This window comes from Petaurus breviceps, unplaced genomic scaffold (assembly GCF_028583685.1).
Source record: "Petaurus breviceps papuanus isolate PSGF00001 unplaced genomic scaffold, PetGlider_PUasm1.0 224, whole genome shotgun sequence".
NCBI lineage: Eukaryota > Metazoa > Chordata > Mammalia > Diprotodontia > Petauridae > Petaurus > Petaurus breviceps.
Window position 1 is genome coordinate 9,226,568 of NW_027185887.1, and position 24,940 is coordinate 9,251,507.

Here is a 24,940-nt window from a genome sequence, read left to right on the forward strand (position 1 = left end):
CCCCCCTTTTTTCAGAGGATGGAAAGCAAGGCAATTGGGATTAAGTGACTTGCCCAAGGTCACAGCTAGTTAAGTATTAAGTGTCAGAGGTAATATTTGAACTCAGGTCCTCCTGACTCTAGGACCAGTGCTCTATTCACTGTGCCACCTAGCTTCCCCCCTTTTAGTATTCCTAAAGAACTTTAGGAAAGAGCTAAGTAAGTGTGATGACTGGAAAAAAACTGGAACCATTCCATTGCTAAACAGGATTGAATACAAGTCTTTTCCCCCTTTTTATAATCCTATTCCATGCTTTACTGCTTACTATTGGCCTGATGTTTGCAGGCAAAATGAAGACCATTAATGAAGAGCTAGAAATATACCAAATCTAGATATTTCCAGCATTTCTTGGCGGGGGCTGGAGCGGGGGGCAAAACGAGCCATAGTTATTTGCGAGAAATATTTATGAGTGAACACATTCTATCTATTCAAGACTCGACTTCAGTTCTAAACTATAGGTTACATTTGCAAAAACACTTTTCCAAGGCCCCATTCTTCTCTAGTGAATAGACTAGTCTTTTTAGGGTCAGAAAATCAATAATCATTGAAATGTTGCCACATTCATTATAAAGCATAGATCGCAGAGGAAATAGAGCAGTCTTTACAGCCTTCCTCAAGCTATAAAGCTTATAATTCTTGGGCCTGAGTCAATTCCTGTCCAGAGATATCTTGATCATTTGGACTTTGTAGCCCATTAAACATTTTGGCTACCATTATAAAGTCTAGCTTCTTAGGTGAAACATTCCACACAGTAACATCAACCAATCCTTAACTGAACAAGAAGAATCAAACTGCTCCACCCATTCCAAGTTGATTTCACTAACCACTGCAGAATGTTCTAGGCTTGCTCATCCTCTAATAGACACAGGATTCAAGTCTAGGTCCTTTGTCTCATCATTCAGGACTCTTTTCTTTCTTATTCTCTTTCTTTCTGATGGATTTAAGTGGCCATGTAAAACATTTAGATGTGGTGAGGTCTCCTACCCAGTGGGCACTTGCCTCCCCCTGCTTCCAGATGTGGCACCACCTCCTCTCTTTTCTTAAGGGTGTAAACTTGCCGCTTCAAAGTTCACCATGGACGATGATATTGCTGCTCTTGTTGTTGACAATGACTCTGGAATGTGCAAAGCTGGCTTTGCAGGAGATGATGCCCATTGGGCTGTCTTCCCTTCCATTGTTGGGCATCCCAGACATGAGGATGTGATGGTGGGTGAGACCCAGAGCAAGAGAGGTATTCTGACCCTGAAGTGCCCCATTGAACATGGTATTGTCACCAACTGGGATGACATGGAAAAGATCTGGCATCATACTTTTCACAATGAGTTCCATGTGGCCTCTGAAGAGCACCCTGTGCTGCTCACTAAAGCTCCCCGGAACCCCAAAGCCAACAAAGAAAAGATAACTCAAATTATGTTTGAGACCTTCAATGTACATTTCCATCCAGGCTGTGCTGTCCCTTTATGCCTCTGGTCATACCACTGGTATCGTGATGGACTCTGGTGATGATGTGACCCGCACTGTGCCCATCTATGAAGGTTATGCCCTTCCCCATTCCATCCTCCCTCTGGATGTACCTCATCAAGATCCTGAATGAGAGAGGGTAGTTTCACCACCACAGCTGAGAGGGAAATAATATGTGACATCAAGGAGAAGCTGTGTTATATAGCCCTAGACTTTGAGCAGGAGATGGCCACTGCTACATCCAGCTCCTCTCTGGAAAAGAGCTATGAGCTCTCTTATGGTCAGGTTATCACCATTGTCAATAAGAGGTTCCAATGCCCAGAAGCTCTCTTCCAACCATCTTTCTTAGATATGGAATCCTGTAGAATCCAAGAAACTACCTTCTACTCAATCATGAAGTGTGATGTTAACATCCATAAGGATTTATATGCCAACACCATATTGTCAGGTGGTACCACCATGTACCCAGGCATTGGTGACAGGATGCAGAAAGACATTACAGACCTAGCTCCCAGCACAATGAAAATCAAGATCATTGCCCCACCTGAGCGCAAATACTCTGTCTGGATTGGAGGCTCCATCCTGGTGTCTCTTTCCACCTTCCAGCAGATGTGGATCAGCAAGCAGGAGTATGATGAACTCTGTCAATTGCAAATGCTTCTAAATGGACTATTTCTGGTTTTTTTTTTATTTTTTTTTTTGTCAAAGGATGTGACATGATGACATGATAATTGCCCCCCAAAAGAGATGACATTGGCATTGTTTTATTTGTTTTTGTTTTTGGGGGGCACTTGACTCAGGATTTAAAAACTGGAATGGTGAAGGTGATGAGCAGTCTAAGTATGCTGGAGGCAAACATCCCCAAAGTTCTACAGTGTGTCTTCAGGACTCCGATTGTACATTTGTTGTTTTTTTTAATAGTCATTCCAAGTATCGTATAATGCGTTGTTACAGAATTACAAGCCTCCGTGAAGGCTGTCCTCTGCTAGAGCAAAGGAGTGACAAAGTAACAAAGATCCAGATGGGGAGGGGGGAAGGTACTAATACTGCTTTAAATGTAAATTATGGAATCCTTAAAAAAAAAACTTTTTGTATCTTCTGCCTTAATACTTGTTCCTTTTTTAAAAATTGTCAGCCATTTTGAATAGTCCCCTAAACTCCCTCCCTGCCCCCAACATAGATGTGAATGATATAGTTATATTTTATGTATTTATTATATATAATTTATGTATACATATATTATATATTTATTATATAATGTTATATAATAAATATATTTTATATAATTGTATATAATATTTTATAGTCTCCCTGCAAGTTTTGAGATTGGTGCCAGTACTTGGGGGAGGGGAGGAGCTTTACCTGTATACTGACTTAAGACCAGTTCAAATAAAAGTGCACTGTTACAGAAAAAAAAAAACCATTTAGACATTTAAAAAGGTTTAATTTAATATTTTTACATGGAGAGAGATCATGTTCTCTAATAACTTTGCATTTCTATCTATTAGACATAAGGATCTTTCCCCCACACCTTTTTCCAAGTGGCAAAAAAATTCTACAGAAAAGGAGAATGTGACAGGCAGGGAATCTCTGAATCTGGTAATGCCTGATACTCCAAGAGCAAGCAATCCCATATAGAATGTAAACTCTGTTGAGAGAAGGCATTGTTTCATTTTTGTCTTTGTATCCCCAGGGCCTAATAGATAAGATACTTCAAGAATGCTTATTAATTGACTAATTGAATCCAAAAGCAAACTGGCCTTAATTGTATTTGTTCTTACCTCACAAAACATTTCCCCTGATATCCTCCCCCACCAACTCAAATGGTTGATGATAAAGACATGGCTCCAGGAGAAAGCACCTAAGTACATACAATAAAACATAAGAATAGGGCACCAGAGGAAGAAAATATGCTTCTGTCTCCATTCTCTAAAATGAAGCTACATACCTAGGGCAATGTTGAGGGCATACAATTACTTTTCCACGTGCATCAAACCTTCCCATTTGATCTTTTAGGTGATTTGGATAGTAGAGTCATTTTTATTATACTGCTATGACCTAACCATGAGCAATGGCTATCTTGTCATTTATTTGTCATTCTTTCTTTAATTTATTTTTAATCAATACCTTTTATTTTTACATCACTTTCATGTTTTAATATAGCCTTCTCTTTTCTGTCCAGAAAGTCATAAAAAAAGCAAAACACTGTTCAGAAAACTAACTACTATTGTAACTGAATCTGACAGTCAATACGCATTTAGTAAGTGTTTAATGTGTGCTACAGCACTGTGCTGAGTGAACACTGGGGACAGAAAAAAAGGCAAAAACAGTTACTGTCCTCAAGAAACTCACAGCTGAGTGGGGGAGATGAGCAAACAACTAAGTAGATACAGAATGTATGCAGAGCATATGAAAGGCAATCTCAGAGAGAAAGGCATTACCAGCTAGGCGGCCTCAGAAAAAGGTTCCTGCAGAAGAAGGAATTTTAGCTGAGTCTTGAAAGGAAGTCTGGGAAACTATGAGGGAGAGGTGAGGAGGGAAAGCATTCCAAAGCCATAGAGACAGGAGATGGAATGTTGCTTTTGGGGAAATAAGCCAGGATTTATGAGGGAGCAATGTACATAACAAGAAAGTTAGGAAGGGACCATGTTGTGAAAAACTTTTAGTAACAAACAAAAAAAAAAATATATATATATATATATATATATACATACACACATATACACAGACATATATAACAGACATATATACATATACATATACACATACATATACATACACATATACATATACATAGATATATGCAGGGGAAGGCAGGGCAGTTGGGATTAAGTGATTTGCCAAAAGTCACACCTAGTAAGTGTTAAGTGTCTGAAGCTGGATTTGAACTTGTCCTCCTGACTCCAGGTCTGGTGCTCTATTCACTGCACCACCTAGCCACCCTCTTGAGTTTATATATGTCTGGGGAGTGAAAACTTCTTGGCAGTTTTGATTGTTAACTTCCCTCTTCCTCCTCCATTGCTGCTGTCAATCAGCAGCAAGCCCTTTCAGGAACCTTTCAACCTCCAACCTTGCTGGAGACCTTTCTCCCTCCTCCTCCCTTGCTTCAGGACTCTTCCCCCTTTCCCTTGCTGTCAATCAGCATTAAGCTCTTAGCACCTCCCTTCTTCACTTTGGCTTTTGCCAAATGAGGATAGGTACATTTGAATTGGCTATCCCTCTATATCCTTGCTCTTTGTAAGTCCATCTCCCAGCCATTGAGAAATAGAGGCAGGCTTCCCTGTTATTTGCCTTTGGGGAAGATTTTCACACCAAGGCTTGAGCCTGCCTTTCAGCTGATGGGAGAAGGGATGGGAGGGGGGAGGTGAGAGGGTGCTTGACTGTGTTAGTGTATAAATTCTTGTTCTGCCTTTTCTAATGTGCCTCTTCCTCATGACAAGTCATGGGGAAAACCGCCCTCTTCTCCCAGGGGGAAGAGAATAAAATTTCTGTTCTTATCCTGAGAAATCTCCGTGTTCTTGATTAAATTTTGGGTGGGTTTTTTCATCCCAAATATATATATATATATATATGATCCTGGGCAGGGGGTATCAGATTTGAGGCAGGAAGACCAATTAGAAGGCTCAAAAGTTGTGCTTAGCAGCAGTTCCAGCAAGAAGTGATGAAGAGTAAGGTAGTAGGGTAGTGGCTGTGTGAGTGGAGAGTAAGGACTTACATGCAAAAAAGGTTTTCAAGATAGAAATGATAAGATTTGTCAACAGATTGGATATGTGGAGTGTAACTGAGGATTCAAAGGTGACTCTGGGTGAAGGGAAGAGAAGTGGGGCAAGTGAGCTGAAGTAGATTTCACCAAGCTCCAGTCAGTAGTAATATGCATACTCCACTCACTACCAACTTCTTTGTAAAGAGGGTAGCAGGAGGTAAAGAGAGGAAAAGAGTATAGAACTAAAAATGTTTTATACAAACAAAACCAATGCAATTAAAGTTAGAAGGGAAATGGATAAAAGATGTATAAGGGACTGATTCAAATGTATAAGAATAATTCTCCAATTTGTTAAATGGTCATAAAATATGAACAGGTACTTTAAAAGGAAGAAATTCCAAGGGGTGGCCAGGTAGCACAGCCAGTAAGAGCACCGGCTCCAGTGTGGGGATGACCTGGGGATCAAATCTGGGCTCAGACACTTAGCACCACATCCAGAAATAACTGGCTGAGTAACTTGAGCAAGTTACTTAACCCCGATTGCTTAAAAAAAAAAATAAAAGGAAGAAATTCCAGCTTTCAACAGCCACATTTTTCAAATGTTTTTTTTTTTCCTTTAAAAAAATGCTACTAAAACACTGCTAGATGGTGCAGTAGATAGAATGCTTGTGCTGGAGTCAAGGAGACTTATCTTTGTGAGTTCAAATCTGGTCACACATATTTTCTAGCTGTGTGACTCTGGGCAAATAAGTAAACCCTGTTAGTCTTAGTTTGCTCATCTGTAAAATGAGCTGGAGAAGGAAATGGCAAACCACTCCAGCATCTTTGTCAAGAAAACCCCAAATGGGGTCACAAAGCTGCACACTATTGAAATGACTGAAAAAAAAACATGAACAGAGAAATGCAAATTAAAGCAACTCAGATTCTGCCTCCATTCTCTGAAATGAAGCTATATAACTAGGGCAGTGTTGAGGGTATACAATTATTTTTCCACATGCATCACTTGTGAGTGAAAAATAGTTTAGGGGAAAAAAAATTCATGCAATCATATATAACTCCACTGTGTAAATTTCAAGTTGACTTTTTTTCCTCTGAAAAACAAATAAGGACTTTTTTTTTTTTTTGCTTTTTGGAGGGGGGGAGGGTAGGCAATTGGGTTTAAGTGACTTGCCTAAGGTCACATGGCTAGTTTTTTGTGTTAAGTGTCTGAGGCTGGATTTGAACTCAGGTCCTCCTGATGCCAGGGCTGGTGCTCTGTTTACTGTGCCACCTAGCTACCCCATAAATAAGGATTTTACTGATAGAATGTTTTTACTTGGTTTAGTCTGTACTTATTTTGCATGAAATTTCTCTTTCTCTTCCTATTGGCTTTTGTTGGTAATATACAAAAATGATGTTGATTTATGTGGGTTTATTTTATATCTTTCAAATTTAACTAATTTATTGTTTCAATTGATTTTAATTTACTCTTTGTTTTTCTGCAAAGTCACACTTTTTTTTTTTAAGCAAAGTATCCTGAATTCCCTAAGAATTGGGGGGAAGGGGGGAAGGAATCTGAAAAAATAGTCTTCTGACTATATTACCTAATAAACAAACAAAAAAGTACAATTTTACCTGCTAAATTTTAAAATTAGTAGCCAGTGGAACATTTCATTATTATCAGACAAGATCTCTGTCATTCCTGAAGGGCCAGATGCCTTTTTTTTTTTATGACACTTTAGTATGGAGTTGTCAGTGAGTTCCATAAATTACAAACCATGCCTTTTCTATTGTTCTTATGGTGGCTGCAAGAAGCTAAAACATTCTGTGTTCAGGAATTAGAATTTTTGGTGCCAAAAGTATCACATTTAAAAGAATTAAGATCTTAGGTTCTCAAAAATTTTATAGGTAAAACCAAATATAACAAGACATAAATATACACAAAGATGATGATTGTTCCTGTTTGAATATTAGGGTTTAAATATTTTTTAGTAAGACAGAAAGTAGAACTGTATATTTTTCTTAAACAGAATGATTAAAATTTAGGACCTAAGGAATACATAACCCAATTTTTATGAAATTAATGTTTTCAGAGTTTAAAAGGCAATTTTAAAAGTCTGTATATTTGTTCCTATACATCATTATAACCATACTATTCTACTAATGTAGTAGCTTTCCAGAGTGTTGAATAATTATTTATACAATTCAACCCTAAAACTTTCCATGAATATATGTGTATATGTGATATATATCAGTGTACCCATCTCAGGTGAGGGAGAAAGGTGGAAAAAATTGATTATGGACATTCTAGCAATAAATCAAATATAAATGGGAACAAATAGGGTGAAGGTTAAAAAAGCAATGAATCTAACAGATTAAAGTATGTGTTCTAGCAGAATTTCTAAAGGAATGGATGTTTTGTGCTTTCTCACAAGTATTAAGAATACTGTATTTTTACTCATTTTGATTAAGCAGTTCTAGTTTTAGTGTTAAATGAATTATTTCATTTAGCAAATTAAAGCTTATTGCTCTTTGGTGTATTTTTGACACTAAAGATCTGTTTCTTAAAGCAATAATCATTTACCTGCTGAGAGTCTTCTAAGATTACATGGTTTCTTTCTCCTATTTTTGTTTTAATAAGATTTTCTGAGTCCCTTATTAGGAAAAAAACAAAGCTGGAAATAATTTCTTATCCCTACTGGATGCTCTGCAATAGTCACTAGTTCTTCATGTGCCACCTCCTTCCATTTTATATGATTGTACTTTTTACATTATTGTTTTACATATTAGTGATAGAAAAGCTAACAGTAACAAAAGTTTAACAAATTCTTTTTTTAAATTAAATTTTATGCTTATTTTTAGTCTACATCATTCATTTCCACAAGATTTGGGGTTACAAATTTTCTCCCCATCCCTACTTACCCACCACCCCAAACAAGCATTCCCACTGTGTACCCCCTCCCCCAATCTGCTCTCTTCTATACCCTTGTAATAGTAATGGAATTTCAAGATCCCCCTGTATTGGCTTGGTTTTTGGATTGATTGTGTGAAAACCCAGAGATTGTGAATCCCACTTGTGGGATGGACTTGTTGATGTGAAAAGAGAGTGCTGAACTGGGAGGAGCTGGTGATGTAAATTTAGAGAGTCACAAGCAAAGAGAGAGACAGAAGAACTTTTTGGAAGCAGCATCTTGGAGGCAGAGAGAGACAGAAGGGATTGCTGAGGGCCAGTTTGAATTGCCCAGGACTTTTGAAAGCTGCCACCCATAGCTGCCAAGGACTGAGGAAACATGGCTGTTATACTGGTACTTTGTTTTGATGTTGTTTTGACAGATTCGTCCACTAGTGAAGGACAGTGTTGTTGTTGCAGAAGTTCTGGAACCTTGCTATTGTTTCAAAAGCCCTGAAGAAGGATTTTCTTGTTGTATGTTTACAGAAATCCTAGAAGAGGGTTTTGCTAATGTTTTCAGGGGTCTTAGGACTATTCTGCAGACAGAGAATGAATTAATGAAGACACTGGCAATGTATCTTGTGGCCTTGCTAAGCTTTGTATCCCCAGGAACAAAGATTGCTGAGAACTTGCCTGGGGTCAAGATGAAGAAAAGACCTCTCTTTGGGTATTAAATGCTGTGCTTAAGCTTGTTATAACTCTGGGGTAGATTCAGTTGTGATCCAAGGGTGGGGAACTTTTCACCTTTTTTGTGCTCTGTGATTGACCAAATGAATGTACTTTACTTATGATTGGAAACTAATCTCCATTTGAGAAGAGGAGCTTTGTGGTTGACTAAATGAATTGTACAGCCTAGGGGTGGGGTAGTACTTAGAAGAGGGTCTTTGGGATTGACTAAATGAATAATAATGTCCAGGGGTGGAGTAGTACTTGGAGATTATTGAATTATTGAATATTTGGTGAATGCTATATTTTGATTTTCTCTGTTCTTAATTTTTCACTGAATAAAATGGAGAGCACCTATGCTGGTATTTTGAACCTTGGGAAGTTGCCTTTGCTTGGCATTACAATCCTCCCCCATACCCTCTCAACTTTCCAGTAGGGCAAGATGAATCCCTACACCTCAGTGCCTGTACATCTTACTTCCCAGTTGCATGCAAATAATAATAATTAAAAAAATAATAATACACATATTTTTAAACATTTGATTCCAAAACTTTGAATTCCAGATTCCCTCCCTTCCTCACTCATCACCCACCCTTACTGGGAAGATAAGCAATTCAACATAGGTTGTATATGTGGAGCTATGCAAAACATTTTCATAGTGGATATATTGTGAAAGACTGACTATATTTCCCTCCATACTATACTGCCCACCACTTGTTCTATTCTCTACTTTGACCCTGTCCCTTTTCAAAAGTGTGTCCTTCTAACTACCCTCTCCCCCACAAACTACCCTCCCCTCCATCATCACCCCTCTCATGTCCTTCCCCCCAATCTCCTATGGGGCAAGATACCATATTTAGTGTGTATGTCATTCCCTCCCTAAGCCAAATTCAATGACAGTAAGGTTGATTCATTCCCTTTTGCCTTCCTGTTCTTCCCCTCCACTGTAATAGTTTTCCCTTGCCTCTTCTATATGAGATAATATGCCCCATTCTGTCTCTCCCCATGTCCTGTCATTATATTCCTCTATCACCTCTCAATTTCACCTTTTAAATATCATCCCTTCCTATTCAATTGGTCCTATGCCCTCTCTCTATGTATACCTGTACACATATACACACACTCACATATGTATTCATATACACATATACCCTCCCATATAAACATATATATGTATATATATACACACATACATTTATATTCCCTTCAACTATTTTCATACTGAGATAAGTTTTATAAGTTATAATTATTGTTTTTCCATATAGGAATGTAAATAGTTCAACTTTGATAAGTTCCTTATGATTTCTTTTCCCTGTTTACCTTCTCAAGCTTCTCTTGCTTCTTGTATTTGAATGTCAAATTTTCTATATAACTCTGGTTTTTTAATCAAGAAAGTTTGAAAGTCCTCTATTTCATTGAATGACCATATTTTCCCCTGAAACATGATACTCAGTTTTGCTGGGTAGGTGACTCTTGATTTTAATCCCAGCTCCTTTGAGCTCAGGAATATCATATTCCAAGCCCTTCAATCCCTCAATGTAGAAGCTGCCAGATCCTGTGTTATCCTGATTGTGTTTCCACAGTATTCAAATTGTTTCTTCCTGGCTGCTTGTAATATTTTCTCCTTGATCTGGGAACTCTGGAACCTGGCTATAATATTCCTAGGAGTTTTTTGGGGAGATTTTTTTCAGAAGATGATTGGTGGATTCTTTCACCTCTATTTTGCCCTCTGGTTCTAAAACATCAGGGCAATTTTCCTTGAGAATTTCTTGAAGGATGATTTCTAGGTTCTTTTTTTGATCATGGTCTTCAGGTTGTTCAATAATTTTTAAATTATCTCTCCTGGATCTATTTTCCAGGTCTGTGGTTTTTCCAATGAGATATTTCACATTGCCTTCTATTTTTTGCATTTGTTTTGATCTGTCTAATCGTATCTTGATTTCTCATAATGTCATTAGCTTCCATTTGTTCCAATCTAATTCTGAAGGTATCATTCTCTTCAGTGAGCTTTTGAGATTCTTTTTCCATCTGGGAAAATTCAGCTTTTTAAGGCATTCTTCTCCTCATTGGCTTTTTGAGCCTCTTTTGCCATTTGAGTTAGTCTGTTTTTTGAGGTATGATTTTCCTCAATCAGGCTGTTGACTCTCTTTTCACGATTTTCTTGCATCATTCTCATTTATCTTCCCAATTTTTCCTCCACTTCTCTTATTTGGTTTTCAAAATCCTTCTTAAGCTCCTCTATGTCCTGTAACCAATTCATATTTTTCTTGGAAGCTTTTGGTGCAGGAGTTCTGACTTCATTGTCTTCCTGATGTTCTATGCCTTGATCCATCTAGAGTTGGGTTGCTGCGCTTGCTTTGCTTCCTTTGCTTGCTCATGTTGCCAGTCAATTACTTGCCTTTTGAACTCTTTGCCATGGTAGAACTCTGCTTTCAGAATGGAGAGCTTTGTCCCAAATTGCTGGGGTTTTTGCAGCTGCTGGAGCTATTAGTTGGCTGCCCTCTCAGAAGTGTCCACGGGCTCTGGCAAGCTGGACATACAGCTAGGACCTCCACCCTAGACAGCAATCCATATCCAAGCAGGTTAAAGCAAGAGCAATTACCCCTTATACTGATTGCTTGGTTCCCCTACAATCTGCAGGCCAGGAGCTCTGAAGCAGCCATGCGACAGTGGCCACATCTTAGCTGCTTCTCCCTCTAGGGGCAAAGGCCATACTGCACTCCCGGACCTCCTGTTCCCACAAAGTCCACACTGACCTCTCACTTTATCTTTGGCATTTATGGGTTGATAATTCTGGAAACCACCACAGCTGTTGGTGATACACTCTCCCAAAGTCCCTCTAGTCAGGGCTGGTTGGGGTGCCCTAATTTTAACAAATTCTAAGATATTCTATTCATATATCCTCTAGAATGAAATGCAATGACCATTTCATACAAGAAACAAAGAATTATTGTTGATACAATTCAGTAAAAAAAATAAACTACAGACATCTTTTAGAAAAATATTGTTTAGTATAGAAAAGTTTTTGAAGATATAAGATTAACAAAATGTTAGTAAATCGAGTCTTAGTTTGGGATTTACGATCCAGAAAATGGAAAATGAACAGAATTCTGTAGTAAATCAAGAAAAAACAAATACATGAAAACAAAATCAGGATATACACATACACACACACACACACAAAACAAATGCACAATTTTTTAAAGTAGAAAGTCAGGCAGATTATATAGTTTTCCATGAAAAGTACACAGCAATACCATTGTGCAAAACCTGAAATGCAGGGTCACATGCTGGCAGAGGTGTTGGAAATTCTGACTTAAGTTCCTTCCTCTCAGGTGTCTGAATGATTTCATCTTGCAAGGTGGTGACTATGTCACAGTATGTGTCTACAGCAGCAACATTAGTCAAAGAACTTGGGTTTTCCAGGGGCAGAGCTATATAAAATTTACTAGCTTCCCTTTCATTACTGGTACTTATCATTTCAGTAGCATCACTAATCTATTGAACTGACAATAAATGATCTAGTAAGAGATTATTATCTGGTTCACTGGTAAGAGCTCTCTTTACTCTACTTTCCCTGCTCTTCTTGATGATCTTCTGTATTTGGATTTTTACAACATTTAACTGTTTCTATGAAATTATCTACTGTAAAATTATCATTTTTTCCTGTAAAGTTTATTTCAAAATCATAAGAAATTGGCAAGTGACCTGTAAGGGAGGAATGAAAACCAGAATCTGGAAACTGTAGGAGGGATTTTTCGGGTGGATCTTTGGCACCTGAAATAAACCAGTCAGAATAAGCAGCAGAAGACGGCTCTTGATTTAAGTGTGGTTAATGGAGAAGGCTCAAATGGCACAGTACTTGACACAGGAACATGATACTGCCAGATAGAAAAAACTTTCACTGAAAGTTGCCAGTTTTGTAGGGATCTTATCTGAAAACCACAAAATAAGATTTCATTATGAATGATGAAACATTTCATTGTCTATAAAATAGCCTTAATATTATAAAAGTCTATCTCCACAGGACAATAATGATAAATATATTACAATGTAATATAATATATATAATTTCAGAGAGTCATGTAAGGCAAAAGAGGTTTTTTAAATGATTTAAATGCACTTCTCATTAAAAATAAAGATATTATTCCTATTTCTTGTTCAGATGACTTTTAATCAGATTTTATTGTAATGGGATATGACCTATATGTATAAAATATAGGTTATGATTCTTAGAACAGACAGTTCAGGTAAAAATTTTCAGTGTGGTGTTCAAATCACATCAATGAGCTAAAGGTGAATGCTGAAGACACATAAAAAAAAAGCTGAAATGTGACTGCTGATGTCATTTAGAAAGAAATGAAAGAACTTCTCTCTCTTCACTATTTCCCTTTATTCTTATATATTTGCTTACCTGGTTCCATGGGAATTTGATACCCTTCTTTTGCTTTGCGCAAGCTTCTGCGTATATTATTCATCTTTTTCTTTTTTTCCAATCTGTAGCAAAACAATCTATTTCAATTACTGATGTAAAAAAAGCAGACTGTTCTAATCTGTATTTATTTTTTTAGGGCCAGACCTGTGATTTTGTTGGCACAAGGAACTCCTACCAAAGTGTATCAGGAGCTGTTCTGCAATTTACAGTCTTAGAGAGGTTGAACTACCTGAAGCACTGAGGTGGGTGACTTGCCCACGATCACTTAGCTAGTACATATCATGACTGAAGTGTGAACCCAGGTCTCTCTGACTTCAAAGCCAGCTCCATCTCCATTAGGGAGCATGTTGTTCCCTGTATTCAATACTACTGTTTATTGCAAAATTAATTTGCTACAGTTTAGTAATACTGCTTTTCCACTTTGTAATATGATCACGTAAAGAATAAATGTTAGAATAAGCTTCAGTAATGAAATAAACTGAGATGTTTGAATAAATAGTAGCCGCTGGAGAAACACTAAAGGGCACGATCCATTTTTTATGTAGGAATGCCAACATCAACAGGAATGTAAATCATGGAACCACAGAACAAGGTTTACTATGGCTTTGTATTTTGGGGAAGTAGATTGTAAAGGACACAATAAATTAAATATTTTTCTGATATTTTCAGGTTCATATGGAATCTGTGCATCCTATTTTCAGAACTGAATCCCACAGGATATACCCTCCTCCATTCTGCTCTTACCCATATCTTTTCCCATACCCCCTTAGACTTTTCCAGTAGGGCATGGTGGATCTCTATGCCCCAGTGCCTGTATATCTTCTTTCCCAATTACATGTAAGATAGTATTAATAATAGTATATATGTATATATAATTTTTTTCTTGGTTTGCTCTTTAATTAGATTATAAAAATTATGCTATGTCGATTCTTGAGATTTTTTTAGCTCCTTCTCTTGCTAATCTATCAGCTTCTTCATTGCCTGCAAACCCTGAATGACCAGGAACATGAATCCATTTAATGTCTATGTCTTGAATAAGTGTATCAAGCTTAACAAAGTCTTCTTTGTTAATGACATCTTTTCCTGTGCTTGTTTTCCAGCCAATTTTCTTCCAATCTTTAACCCAACTTGTTATACCATTTATAGTAAACATACTATCTGTGTAGAGAACCAGTTTACTGATGTTCTGATTCTTGGCTTGTTCGATTGCTTTGCAGGCAGCATATATTTCTGCTCTTTGGTTTGTCTGTCGCCCAGGAAGTCTATCACCCACATTTAGGGGATGGCTTGGCCCCCAATAAACACCAATGCCTGCTCGAGCTTTCCTCCTCCCATTACTGGAGCAGCAGCCATCTGTGTAAACCACAGCTGCATCTCCCATGTAAGAAAATGTTTCTTTGCTAAGTAAAGGTACTGAGTCTGTATTTTGTTTTGTAAGCTTTGCACAAGGCTCTTCCTCTTCATCTGATGACTCACAGGGTCTCTTGCGTGGTTTCACTTCGGGGTCTTGTGTGTCACTTTTCTTTTTCTGCTCTGTTGAACAATCAGGGCTTGCAGTATTTCGGACAAAGGCCCAAGCCTCATCCTCGGTAGCAAACTTCTTGAATCTGGCACCAGGACATCGGTTCACTTGAGCTTGACATTCACTCCAGGTGGGGAACACGCTGGTCTCGCGGCCCCTCCTCACGGCATAGAACATGCCTGCGCTCAGACTACGCGCGCCACAGCGGCTGAAGGCACCTGAGACAACTCTGGAGACGGTGGCCCAGAGCCTCAGCATGGCCCTCTCTGGGGCACAGGGGACATAGCGGCCACGGGGAGGGCGCTTCCTGCACCCGGGGCAGGAGAGGACGCGGGGACGGAGCTTCCGCCCAGGCGGCCACCGTGATGTTCTCCGCGCCGAGATGATGTATATATAATTTTAAACATTTGATTTTAAAACTTTGAATTCCAGATTCATTCCCTTCCTCCCTTGTCATCCACCCTTACTGGGAAGATAAGCAGTTCAGTATGGGTTGTACATGTGTAGCTAATGCAAAACATTAGAACAGTAGATATATTGTAAAAGACTGACAATATTTCCCTCCCTCCTATCCCACCACCCACTTGTTCTATTCTCTACTTTGATCCCATCCCTTTTCAAAAGTGAGTGCTTCCAACTTCCCTCCCTGCCAGCCTGCCCTCCCTTCCATCATCCCCCCTCTCACCTCCTTCCCCCTACTCTCCTGTAGGGTGAGATACCCTATTTAGTGTGTATTTCATTCCCTCCCCGAGCCAAATTCCGTGAGAATAAGGTTGACCCATTCCCTTTTGCCTTCCTATTCTTCCCCTCCGTTGTAACCCTTTTCCCTTGCCTCTTCTATAAGAGATAGTTTACCCCATTCTGTCTCTCTCTATCTCCTCTCATTATGTTCCTCTCTCACCTCTTAATTTCACCTTTTAAGTATCATCCCTTCCTATTAACTTGGTCCTGTGCCCTCTATCTATGTATACCTGTAAGCGTATATACACACATTCACACATGTATTCATATACCCGTATACCCTCCGATACAGACACACACACACACACACACACATATTTCTATTCCCTTCAACTATTTTCATACTGAGACAAGTTTCATCAGTTACAATTATCATTTTTCCATGTAGGAATGTTAATAGTTCAACTTTGATCAGTGACTTATGATTTCTTTTCCCTGTTTACCTTCTCAAGCTTCTCTTACTTCTTGTATCTGGATGTCAAATTTTCTACTCTGGTAGAAACTGGAAAAAAATCTGGAAAAAACTGTTTTTTTCATTAAGAATGCTTGAAAGTCTTCTATTCCACTGAATGACCATATTTTTCCCTGAAACATGATACTCAGTTTTGCTGGGTAGGTGATTCTTGGTTTTAATTCTAGCTCCTCTGCCCTCCGGAGTATCCTATTCCAGGCCCTTAGATCCCTCAGTGTAGAAGCTGCCAGATCCTGTGTTATACTGATTGTGTTTCCACAATATTCAAATTGTTTCTTCCTGGCTGCTCATAGTTTCCCCGCTAATAAGACCTATCCCGAAAATAAGCCCTCCCCTTACTGTGTAAGATTCCTCTAAAATAAGCCCTCCCCTGAAAATAAGCCCTATTGAGATTGCTACTGTAGTGAAGGTGATCCCCTGCACTACACGCTACATTATGGTACCCTCTGTATGCACCATCCCCCCACCCCCGTGAAACGCACGCCGCGCTCTGAGCTGCATCCAATCAGAGCTGCAGCAGTGAGCGTGTCATCCTGTTCTTCCCCAGTGATTTGCTTATTGAATAAAGGTACATTTTTTTGTTCACATTTACCTGTTTATTAAAATTGCTGTCAGTGTTCATTAAAATAAGCCCTCCCCTGAAAATAAGCCCTCTGGTGTTTTTGTGTCCAAAAAAATTAATAAGACAGTGTCTTATTATCGGGGAAACACAGTAATATTTTCTCCCTGATCTGGGAATTTCAGAACCCGGCTGTAATATTTCTAGAAGTTTTATTTTTGGGATCTTTTTCAGGAGGTGATCAGTGGATTCTTTCAACCTCTGTTTTGCCTTCTGGTTCTAAAACAATTTTCCTTGAGAATTTCTTGGAGGATGATTTCTAGGTTCTTTCCCTGATCATGGCTTTCAGGTAGTCCAATAATTTTAAAATTATATCTCCTGGATCTATTTTCCAGGTCAGTGTTTTTTTCCCATGAGATATTTCACATTGCCTTCTATTCTTTCATTTGTTTGGATCTGTTTAACATCATCTTGATTTCTCTTAAAGTCACTAGCTTCCCTTTGCTTCAATCTAAATCTGAGGGAACTATTCTCTTCATTGAGCTTTTGAGATTCTTTTTCCATCTGGCAAATTTGGCTTTTCAAGGAATTCCTCTCCTCATTGCTTTTTTGAGCCTCTTTTGCTAATTGAGTCAATCTGTTTTTTAAGGTGTGATTTTCCTCAGTCAGGCTGTTAACTCTCATTTCTTAATTTTCTTGCATCATTCTCATTTCTCTTCCCAATTTTTCCTCCACTCCTCTTATCTACTTCTTAAGCTCCTCTATGGCCTATAACCCGTTCGTATTTTCCTTTCAAGCTTTTGGTTCAGGAGTTCTGACTTCACTGTCTTCCTCTTGTTCCATGATTTGCTCCTTTTTGTCCCCAAAATAGGAGTCTAATGTTGGAATCTTCTGTCTGCTTTGTTTCCTTGGCCTGGTCATGTCACCCCTCAGTCACTTGACCCCTGGGCTTTTTGCCACATTAGGGCTCTGCCACCAGACAGGGGAGCTTTCATCCCAAATGCTGGGGTTTTCTCAGCTGCCAGAGGTATGAGTTGGGTGCCCTCTCTGAAGCCTCCACATGCTCTGGCAAGCTGGTCACACACCCCAGGACCTCTACCCTAGACTAGTAATCCAGATCCAAGCAAGTTAAAGCAAGAGAGATTACCCCTCAGACTGGTTACTTGGTCCCCCTACACTTTGCAGGCCAGGAGCTGAAGCTGCCATGGTGCTGGCTGTGCCAGGTGTCTTAGGGGCTTCTTGCCCTGGGAGCAAAAGCCAAGGCACTCCCAACTACTGGTCCCAAAGTCCACACTGCAATGACCTCTTACTTTGTCCTTCGCATCTATTGTGTTGATAAATCTGGAAATGGCCACAGCTGCTGGTGATCTGGAGTCCCTCCGGGTGATGCCTAGTCAGACCTGCCCTGGGGCTGAAACCTCTGGCTCATGCGGGGTTGGGCTCGGCTCCCAGAGCACTGTGCTGGCAGATTCTTGCTGGCCTGCTGGCCTGTCCTCGGTGGGAGGTTAGCTTCTTTGTGTCATTTTGTGGGTTCTGTAGCTCCAAAGTTTGTTCTGAGTTCCCTTTTTACATGAATTGGGGAAGGTGGAAGCCAGAGCCCCTCGGAGGTCCTGCTTCTACTCCACCATCTTGACTCGAAAGGAGGGCAGATTAGGGGAGAGGGTGGTCAGAAGCAAAACACTTTTGAGGAAGGACAGGATGAAAGGAGAAAGAGAATAGAATAAATGGGGGAGGAATAGGGTGGAAGGAAATATAGTTAGCAATACTTACTGTGAAAAAATTTTGAAGCAAGTTTCTCTGAGATTTTCTCAAACATATAGAGAACTGAATACTCCCCAATTAATAAATGATCAAAAGATATGATCAGTTTTCAGACTCTATTGATTGGTGAAATGCAAATTAAAACAATTCTAAGGTACTACGTAATACCTATTAGATTGGTTAATAGGATAGAAAAGGTAAAGGACAAATGCTGGAGGAAACTTGGGAAAAATTAGACTTTAATGCACTGTTAGTGGAGTTGTGAATTGATTCAACCATTCTGTTGAGTAATTTGGAACTATGCCCAAAGGACTATAAAATCATCCATGCCCTTTGACCTAGCAATACAACTTCTAGGTCTCTATCCCAAAAGAGATAAAAAATGAAAAGGAAAAGTATCTAAATGTACAAAAATATTTATAGCAGTTTTTTTCTGAGAGTAAAAAATTAGAAGTTGAGGGGATGCCCATCAACTGGAGAATGGCCGAACAAGTTGTGGTATGTGATTATGATGTAGTATAAGAAATGATAAGCAGAATCCTCTCAGAAAAACCTGGAAAGACTTGCATGAGCTGATACACAGTAAAATGTACTATGCACAAAGTAACAGCAATATTGTAAGATGTTCAGTCATGAATGACTTAGTTATTCTCAGCAATACAATGATCCAAGACAACTCTGAAGGACTTATGATGAAAAATGCTATCCATCACCAGAGAAAGAACTGAAGGTGTCTGAATACAGATTGAAGCATACTTTTTAAAATTTTATTTTTCTTGAAGTTTTTTTTTCTTGTCTATGTTTTCCTTCACAACATGACTATTATGAATATGTTTTGCATGGCTACACATGTATAACCTATATGGAATTGCTTGTTTTCTCAATGGTGGTGTGGGGAGGGAGGAAGGGAGAGAATTTGGAACTTAGAGTTTTAAAGATGAATGTTTAAAAACTGTTTCTACATTTATCTGGGGAAAAATAAAAATGCTAAACAAAAGCTTGAAAAAAAAAACCTCAGTTAGTTTTCTTCAAATAAACCAGGCCTGAAAAACTTACTTCCTGTAGGCACTTAAGGAATGCCAAAGGATTTCCTCTACATACCAAGGATGTTTTTCTCTACATTTTTTGGTGACTGCCTGAATTCATTTGGCATGCTGCAAGCAGCCCACATGCCACAAGTTGTGCAGGCCTAGAATAAACATTCTGCTACAGTCTCATTTAGATTATCAAGAAAAAATAGTTTTTTTTTCCAATGACATGTAAAGACAATTTTCAACAATCATTTTTGTAAAATTTTCAGTTCCAAATTTTTCTCATTCTCTCCTTTGCCTCCTGTCTCCCCAAGACAGCAAAAAATGTGATACAGGTTATACATACACAATCATGTTAAACATATTTCCACATTAATCATGTTGTGAAGGAAGAATCAGAACAAAATGGAAAAACCATGAGAAAGAAAAAACAAAAACCAAGTGAAAATAGTATGCTTCAATCTGCATTCAGACTCCAAAGTTCTTTCTCTAGATGTAGTTAGTATTTTCCATCATGAATCTTTTGAAATTGTCTTGGATCATTGTATTGCTGAGAAGAGCTGAGTCTGTCATTGGTAATCATCTCTTGGTTCTGCTCACTTCACTCAGCATCAGTTCATGTAAGTATTTCCAGGTTTTTTCTGAATCTACCTGTTCATAATTTCTTTCTTTTTTATAAATTAATTTACTTTTAGTTTTCAACATTCATTTCCATAAGTTTTAAATTTTCTCTACCTCCCTTCTTTCTCCCCTCCCAAGATGGCAAGCAATCTGATATAGGTGCTACATATACATTCTTATTAAACCTTATTTTCACATTAGTCATGTTGTATAGAAGAATTAGAACAAATGAGAAGAACCATGAGAAAGTAAAAACTAAACTAAACAAAAGATAGAGCAAATAGTACACTTTGATCTTCATTGAGACTCCATATTTCTATGGATGTAGATGGCATTTTCCATCATGAGTCTTTTGAAGTTGTTTTAGGTCCTTACATGACTGAGAAGAGTTAAGTCTATCAAAGTCAGTCACTACACAATGTGGCTGTTACTGTGTACAATGCTCTCCTGCTTCTACTCACTTTGCTCACCATCAGTTCATATAAATCTTTCCAGGTTTTTCTGAAGTCCACCTGCTCATCATTTCTTGTGGCACAATAGTATTACATCACATTAATAGACCACAACTTGTTCAGTCATTTCCCAATTGATGGACATTCCATCAATTTCCAATCCTTTGCCACCAGAAAAAGGTCTGCTATAAATTTTTTTGTGCATGTGGTTCCTTTTACCTTTGATACCATCTCTTTGGGATACAGAGTTAGTAGCAGAATTGCTGGATCAAAGGGTTCGGCCATAGTTCCAAATTGCTCTCCAGAATGGTTGGATCAGTTCACAACTCCACCAATAATGCATTTGTGTTCCAATTTTTCCACATCTTCTCCAACATTTATCATTTTCCTTTCTTGTCATATTACCTAATCTGATAAGTGTGAGGTGGTACCTCAGAGTTGTTTTAATTTGCATTTCTCTAATCAATAGTGATTTAGAGCATTTTTTCCATGATTATGGATAGTTTTAATTTCTTCCTCTGAAAACTGTGTTCATATCCTTTGACCATTTGTCAAATGGGGAATTATTTGTATTATTATAAATTTGACTCAGTTCTCTATATATTTTAGAAATAATTCAGAAACACTGGCTGTAAAAATTCCTTCCCAGCTTTCTACTTTCCTTCTAATCTTGCATTGGTTTTGTTTGTGCAAAATTGTTTTAATTTAATGTAGTCAAAATTATCCATTTTGCATTTCATAATGCTCTCTATTTCTTGTCTGGTCATAAACTCTAACCTTTTCCATATATCTGACAGCTAAACTATTACTTGCTCTCTAAATTTGCTTATGGTATCATACCTTATGTCTAAATCTTGTACCCATTTTGACCTTATCTTGGTATAGGGTGTCAGATGTTGGTCTATTTCTAGTTTCTGCTATACCATTTTCCAGTTTTCTCAGCAATTTTTGTCAAATAGTGAGTTCTTATCCCAGAAGCTGGAATCTTTGGTTTTATAAAACAGTAGATTATTATAGTCATTTACTACTGTGTCTTGTATACCTAACTTATCCCACTGATTCACCACTCTATTTCTTAGCCAGTACCAAATAGTTTTGATGATTGCTGCTTTAGTTTTAAATCTGGTATGGTTAAGCCACCTTCCTTTGAATTTTTTTCCATTAATTCCCTTGATATACTTGACTTTTTGTTCTTTCAGATGAATTTTGCTATCATTTTTCTAGCTCCATAAAATAATTTTTGGTGGTTTGAATGGTATAGCAATGAATAAATTAATTTAGGTAGAACAATATATTTCATTATATTGGCTCTTTCTATGCATGAACAATTTATGTTTTTCCAATTATTTAGATCTGACTTTATTTGTGTGAAAGGTGTTTTGTAATTGTATTAATATAATTCCTAGGCTTTTCTTGGCAGGTAGAATTCCATATATTTTATGCTGTCTACAGCTATTTTAAATGGAATTTCTCTTTCAATCTCTTGCTACTGGGCTTTATTGTTAATATATAGAAATGCTGATGATTTATGTGAGTTTATTTACTATCCTGCAACTTTGCTAAAGTTGTTAACTATTTCAAGTAGTTTTTCTCTAAGTGTACCATCATATCATCAGCAAAGAGTGATACTTTTGTTCTTTTCATTGCCCATTCTAATTCCTTCAAATTCTTTTTCTTCTCTTATTGCTAATGTTAACACTTCTAGTACAATACTTAATAATAGTGATGATAATGATCATCCTTGTTAACCTCTGATATTATTGAAAACACTTCTAGCTTATCCCCATTATCTATAATGCTTGTTGATGGTTTCAGATAGACATTGCTTATCACTTTAAGGAAAACTACATTTATTCCTCTGCTCTCTAATGTTTTTAATTTTGTATAGAGATTTTCTGCATCTATTGAGATAAACATGATTTCTGTTAGTTTTGTCATTGATGTGGTCAATTTTGCTGATCAGTTTCCTAATAATGAACCAAGCCTGCATTCCTGATATAAATTCTACCTCATCACAATGTATTATCTTGGTGATAAATTGCTGTAATCTCTTTGCTAGCATTTTATTTAAAATTTTTGTATCAATAGTCATTAGGAAAATTGGTCTATAATTTTCTTTCTCTGTTTTGGCTCTTCCCAGAAGAAAAATATTCTTAACAGCACACGAACAATTAATATTGATGCTTTCTCAAATCCAAGAATATATTTGCATGTCAGGTTATCAAAAACAGAAAGTTTCATTTAGACCACTAATTATATCTATCTTCTATGCAATCTTAAATCAAACTCCCAGAAAAACAATAGAAGGCAATGAATTGTCAAAACATTCTCCCTTTAATGTTCCACATAAGTCAAATTACATTACAGTTTGAAAACATACCAATTAATAGCTTTTAATAATTACAGCACTGATCTAAGTTATATAATCTTGCTTTCTGGTTCAGAAAAATGTTGATATACTGAAGATTATTTATTAAAACAACTATCATAATAAGTATCACTTTCCCCATCTAAACAGAGGGAAATTCTGTTAACGAGAAAAAAATTAAAAGCACAACATGAATAAAAAACAAATATGAGGTAACTGGTAAGACTGATTTTTATATATGGTTCGTAGGCTCATCCACTAGCTTTAGGATTATATCTTTGTAAAATGCATTTGACCTTTTAATGCACAATCCATCTAACCATTAAAATAAAATCATAGTAGATTGGGATCTTACCACTCTCAATAAGTATATGATGTTCTTGAGCTGAACTCAAGAGATTCAAGAGGTTCAAGAGATGCCCCTAATTCTCTGGGACTGGAGTAAGTGAAGACTTCTTCCTTTGGATTTTGGCACATCATTTGCCTCTGATGGAGTGTTATAGGAATGTAAATTTTTAAGATCTTCCCTGCCCCTAGGTTAAGTGCCCTTGGAGACTGTGGTGGGAGGCTTATTCTTCAGGAAGAATCACACCTTGATGCTGTGTGATTGGGCAGTGGGTCAAGAGGATGGTTACATTCTCTGACCCAGGAGAAGGTTATATAATTCCTGATGTGAGGCTTTGATTTAGGGCTCACTTTGAGAAGTGTTGTGTGATTTGACCAGATGAGACTCTGGGCAGCTGTTGAGAGCCCCGCAGCTTTGAAAACCCAGATGTTGATGCTTCCCTCTCTGGTAACTGTGAGTTGGTAGGAATGTACTGGTTGGACAGTTTGGAAGCCTGTGTGCTTGATCTGTTTCTCTGTCTTGTAACTTCTGTCTGTATACTTATGCATGTATAACTTCTGTCTGAAGTTCGGGGTGCTGACCTTTTTCCCCTGAACTAGGTAAATGATATATGTTTGATTGATTAAAGTAAGCTTATTAACCCATTTTGAGTTGCTTTCCTTCAGAAAAGCAGATCTAAGAACCTGTGTTGGCAGCCACCCTGGGGATGCTGGGGTGCTTGCTGCTACATGGAGTCTAAAATCCAATAATATCTGAATGTTGGTAGGCAGACATCCATAAACTCCCTGTTTCCCAAGTTCTGAAAACTCATTTTAATGAAGCAGATAAAAAATGCTAGGAAAATAATTCATAAGAACACACTTGTACACACATACACTTAAGAAATTTTGTGTTGGAATAACTTGATCAGTGAAACCAAAAGTAAACACTTATAAGTAGGATGTTTTGAGTATGACTATATATTAGATACATGTATATATGTATATACTTAGTAGATACATTATATTTGTTCATAATATTTAATCTAGCTCCATCACACTGTAAAAAAATTTCCTGCTTGGCTTTCCTGCCCATAAGAAATAAAAGGGGGAGGGAACAGGATCCCATGGTTGCAAGAGGCAAAAATGAGAAACTGCAGCTGTACTGCATTGATTTTGCTCCTCTAGAGTCTCAAAAGAATAACAGCTCTCAGATCCTCTAAGTTCCTCAAAGCCTAGCAGAACTCCTTCTGGGATATATAATTTGCATATGAATCTGAATGATCACATTCTTTCTTTAGAAGAAAAGATACCTCAATTAAAACTATTCTTTGAAACTTTACCAGTTACTAATTTAGGCTTGCTACCTTTGCTTGCTCAATATCTTCTTCAGCTTAGCATTTTCTACAATTTGAAGACCCATTGTAGAGGTAGGAGGGCAAGCAGTAGCCAAATACTGGATCAATTGAATATGTTGACGCGGCCAATGTGAAGGTCCTTTGCCTTGACTATAAAGTCGTTCAGCTTTTAAACTGAAGACATATTATAATAATTAAATAGCATCAGTGGAGAAACATTATTGCTACCATTCTCTACCAATCAATTAGCTTTTATTAAGTACCTACTATGTTCCAGACACTGTGCTAGATACTGTGAGATTTTCTTTGATAAATTAGTCTTGATTCTTCTGTTTGTTTTAGCTCATAAGATAAGATTGAATTTATTTTTTTTAAAGCAATTGGGGTTAAGTAACTTGCTCAAGGTTACATGGCCAGTTATTTCTGGGTGTGGTGCTAAGTATCTGTAATGCGAATGTAAATTTTAAAGATCTTCCCTGCCCCTAGGCTAACATGCAC

At 37.8% G+C, this 24,940-nt stretch overlaps 3 pseudogenes; 1 reads left to right on the forward strand and 2 right to left on the reverse strand.

The window, feature by feature from the left end:
- The first annotated feature begins 1,070 nt into the window (after positions 1 to 1,070).
- Positions 1,071 to 2,220, forward strand: LOC138166496 (actin, cytoplasmic 1 pseudogene; annotated as a pseudogene).
- A 10,076-nt stretch (positions 2,221 to 12,296) lies between these two features.
- The window catches only part of LOC138166497 (centrosomal protein of 97 kDa-like), a 25,846-nt pseudogene continuing 13,202 nt past the window's right edge, over positions 12,297 to 24,940 (reverse strand).
- On the reverse strand, positions 14,109 to 15,108 carry LOC138166465 (ribonuclease H1 pseudogene; annotated as a pseudogene).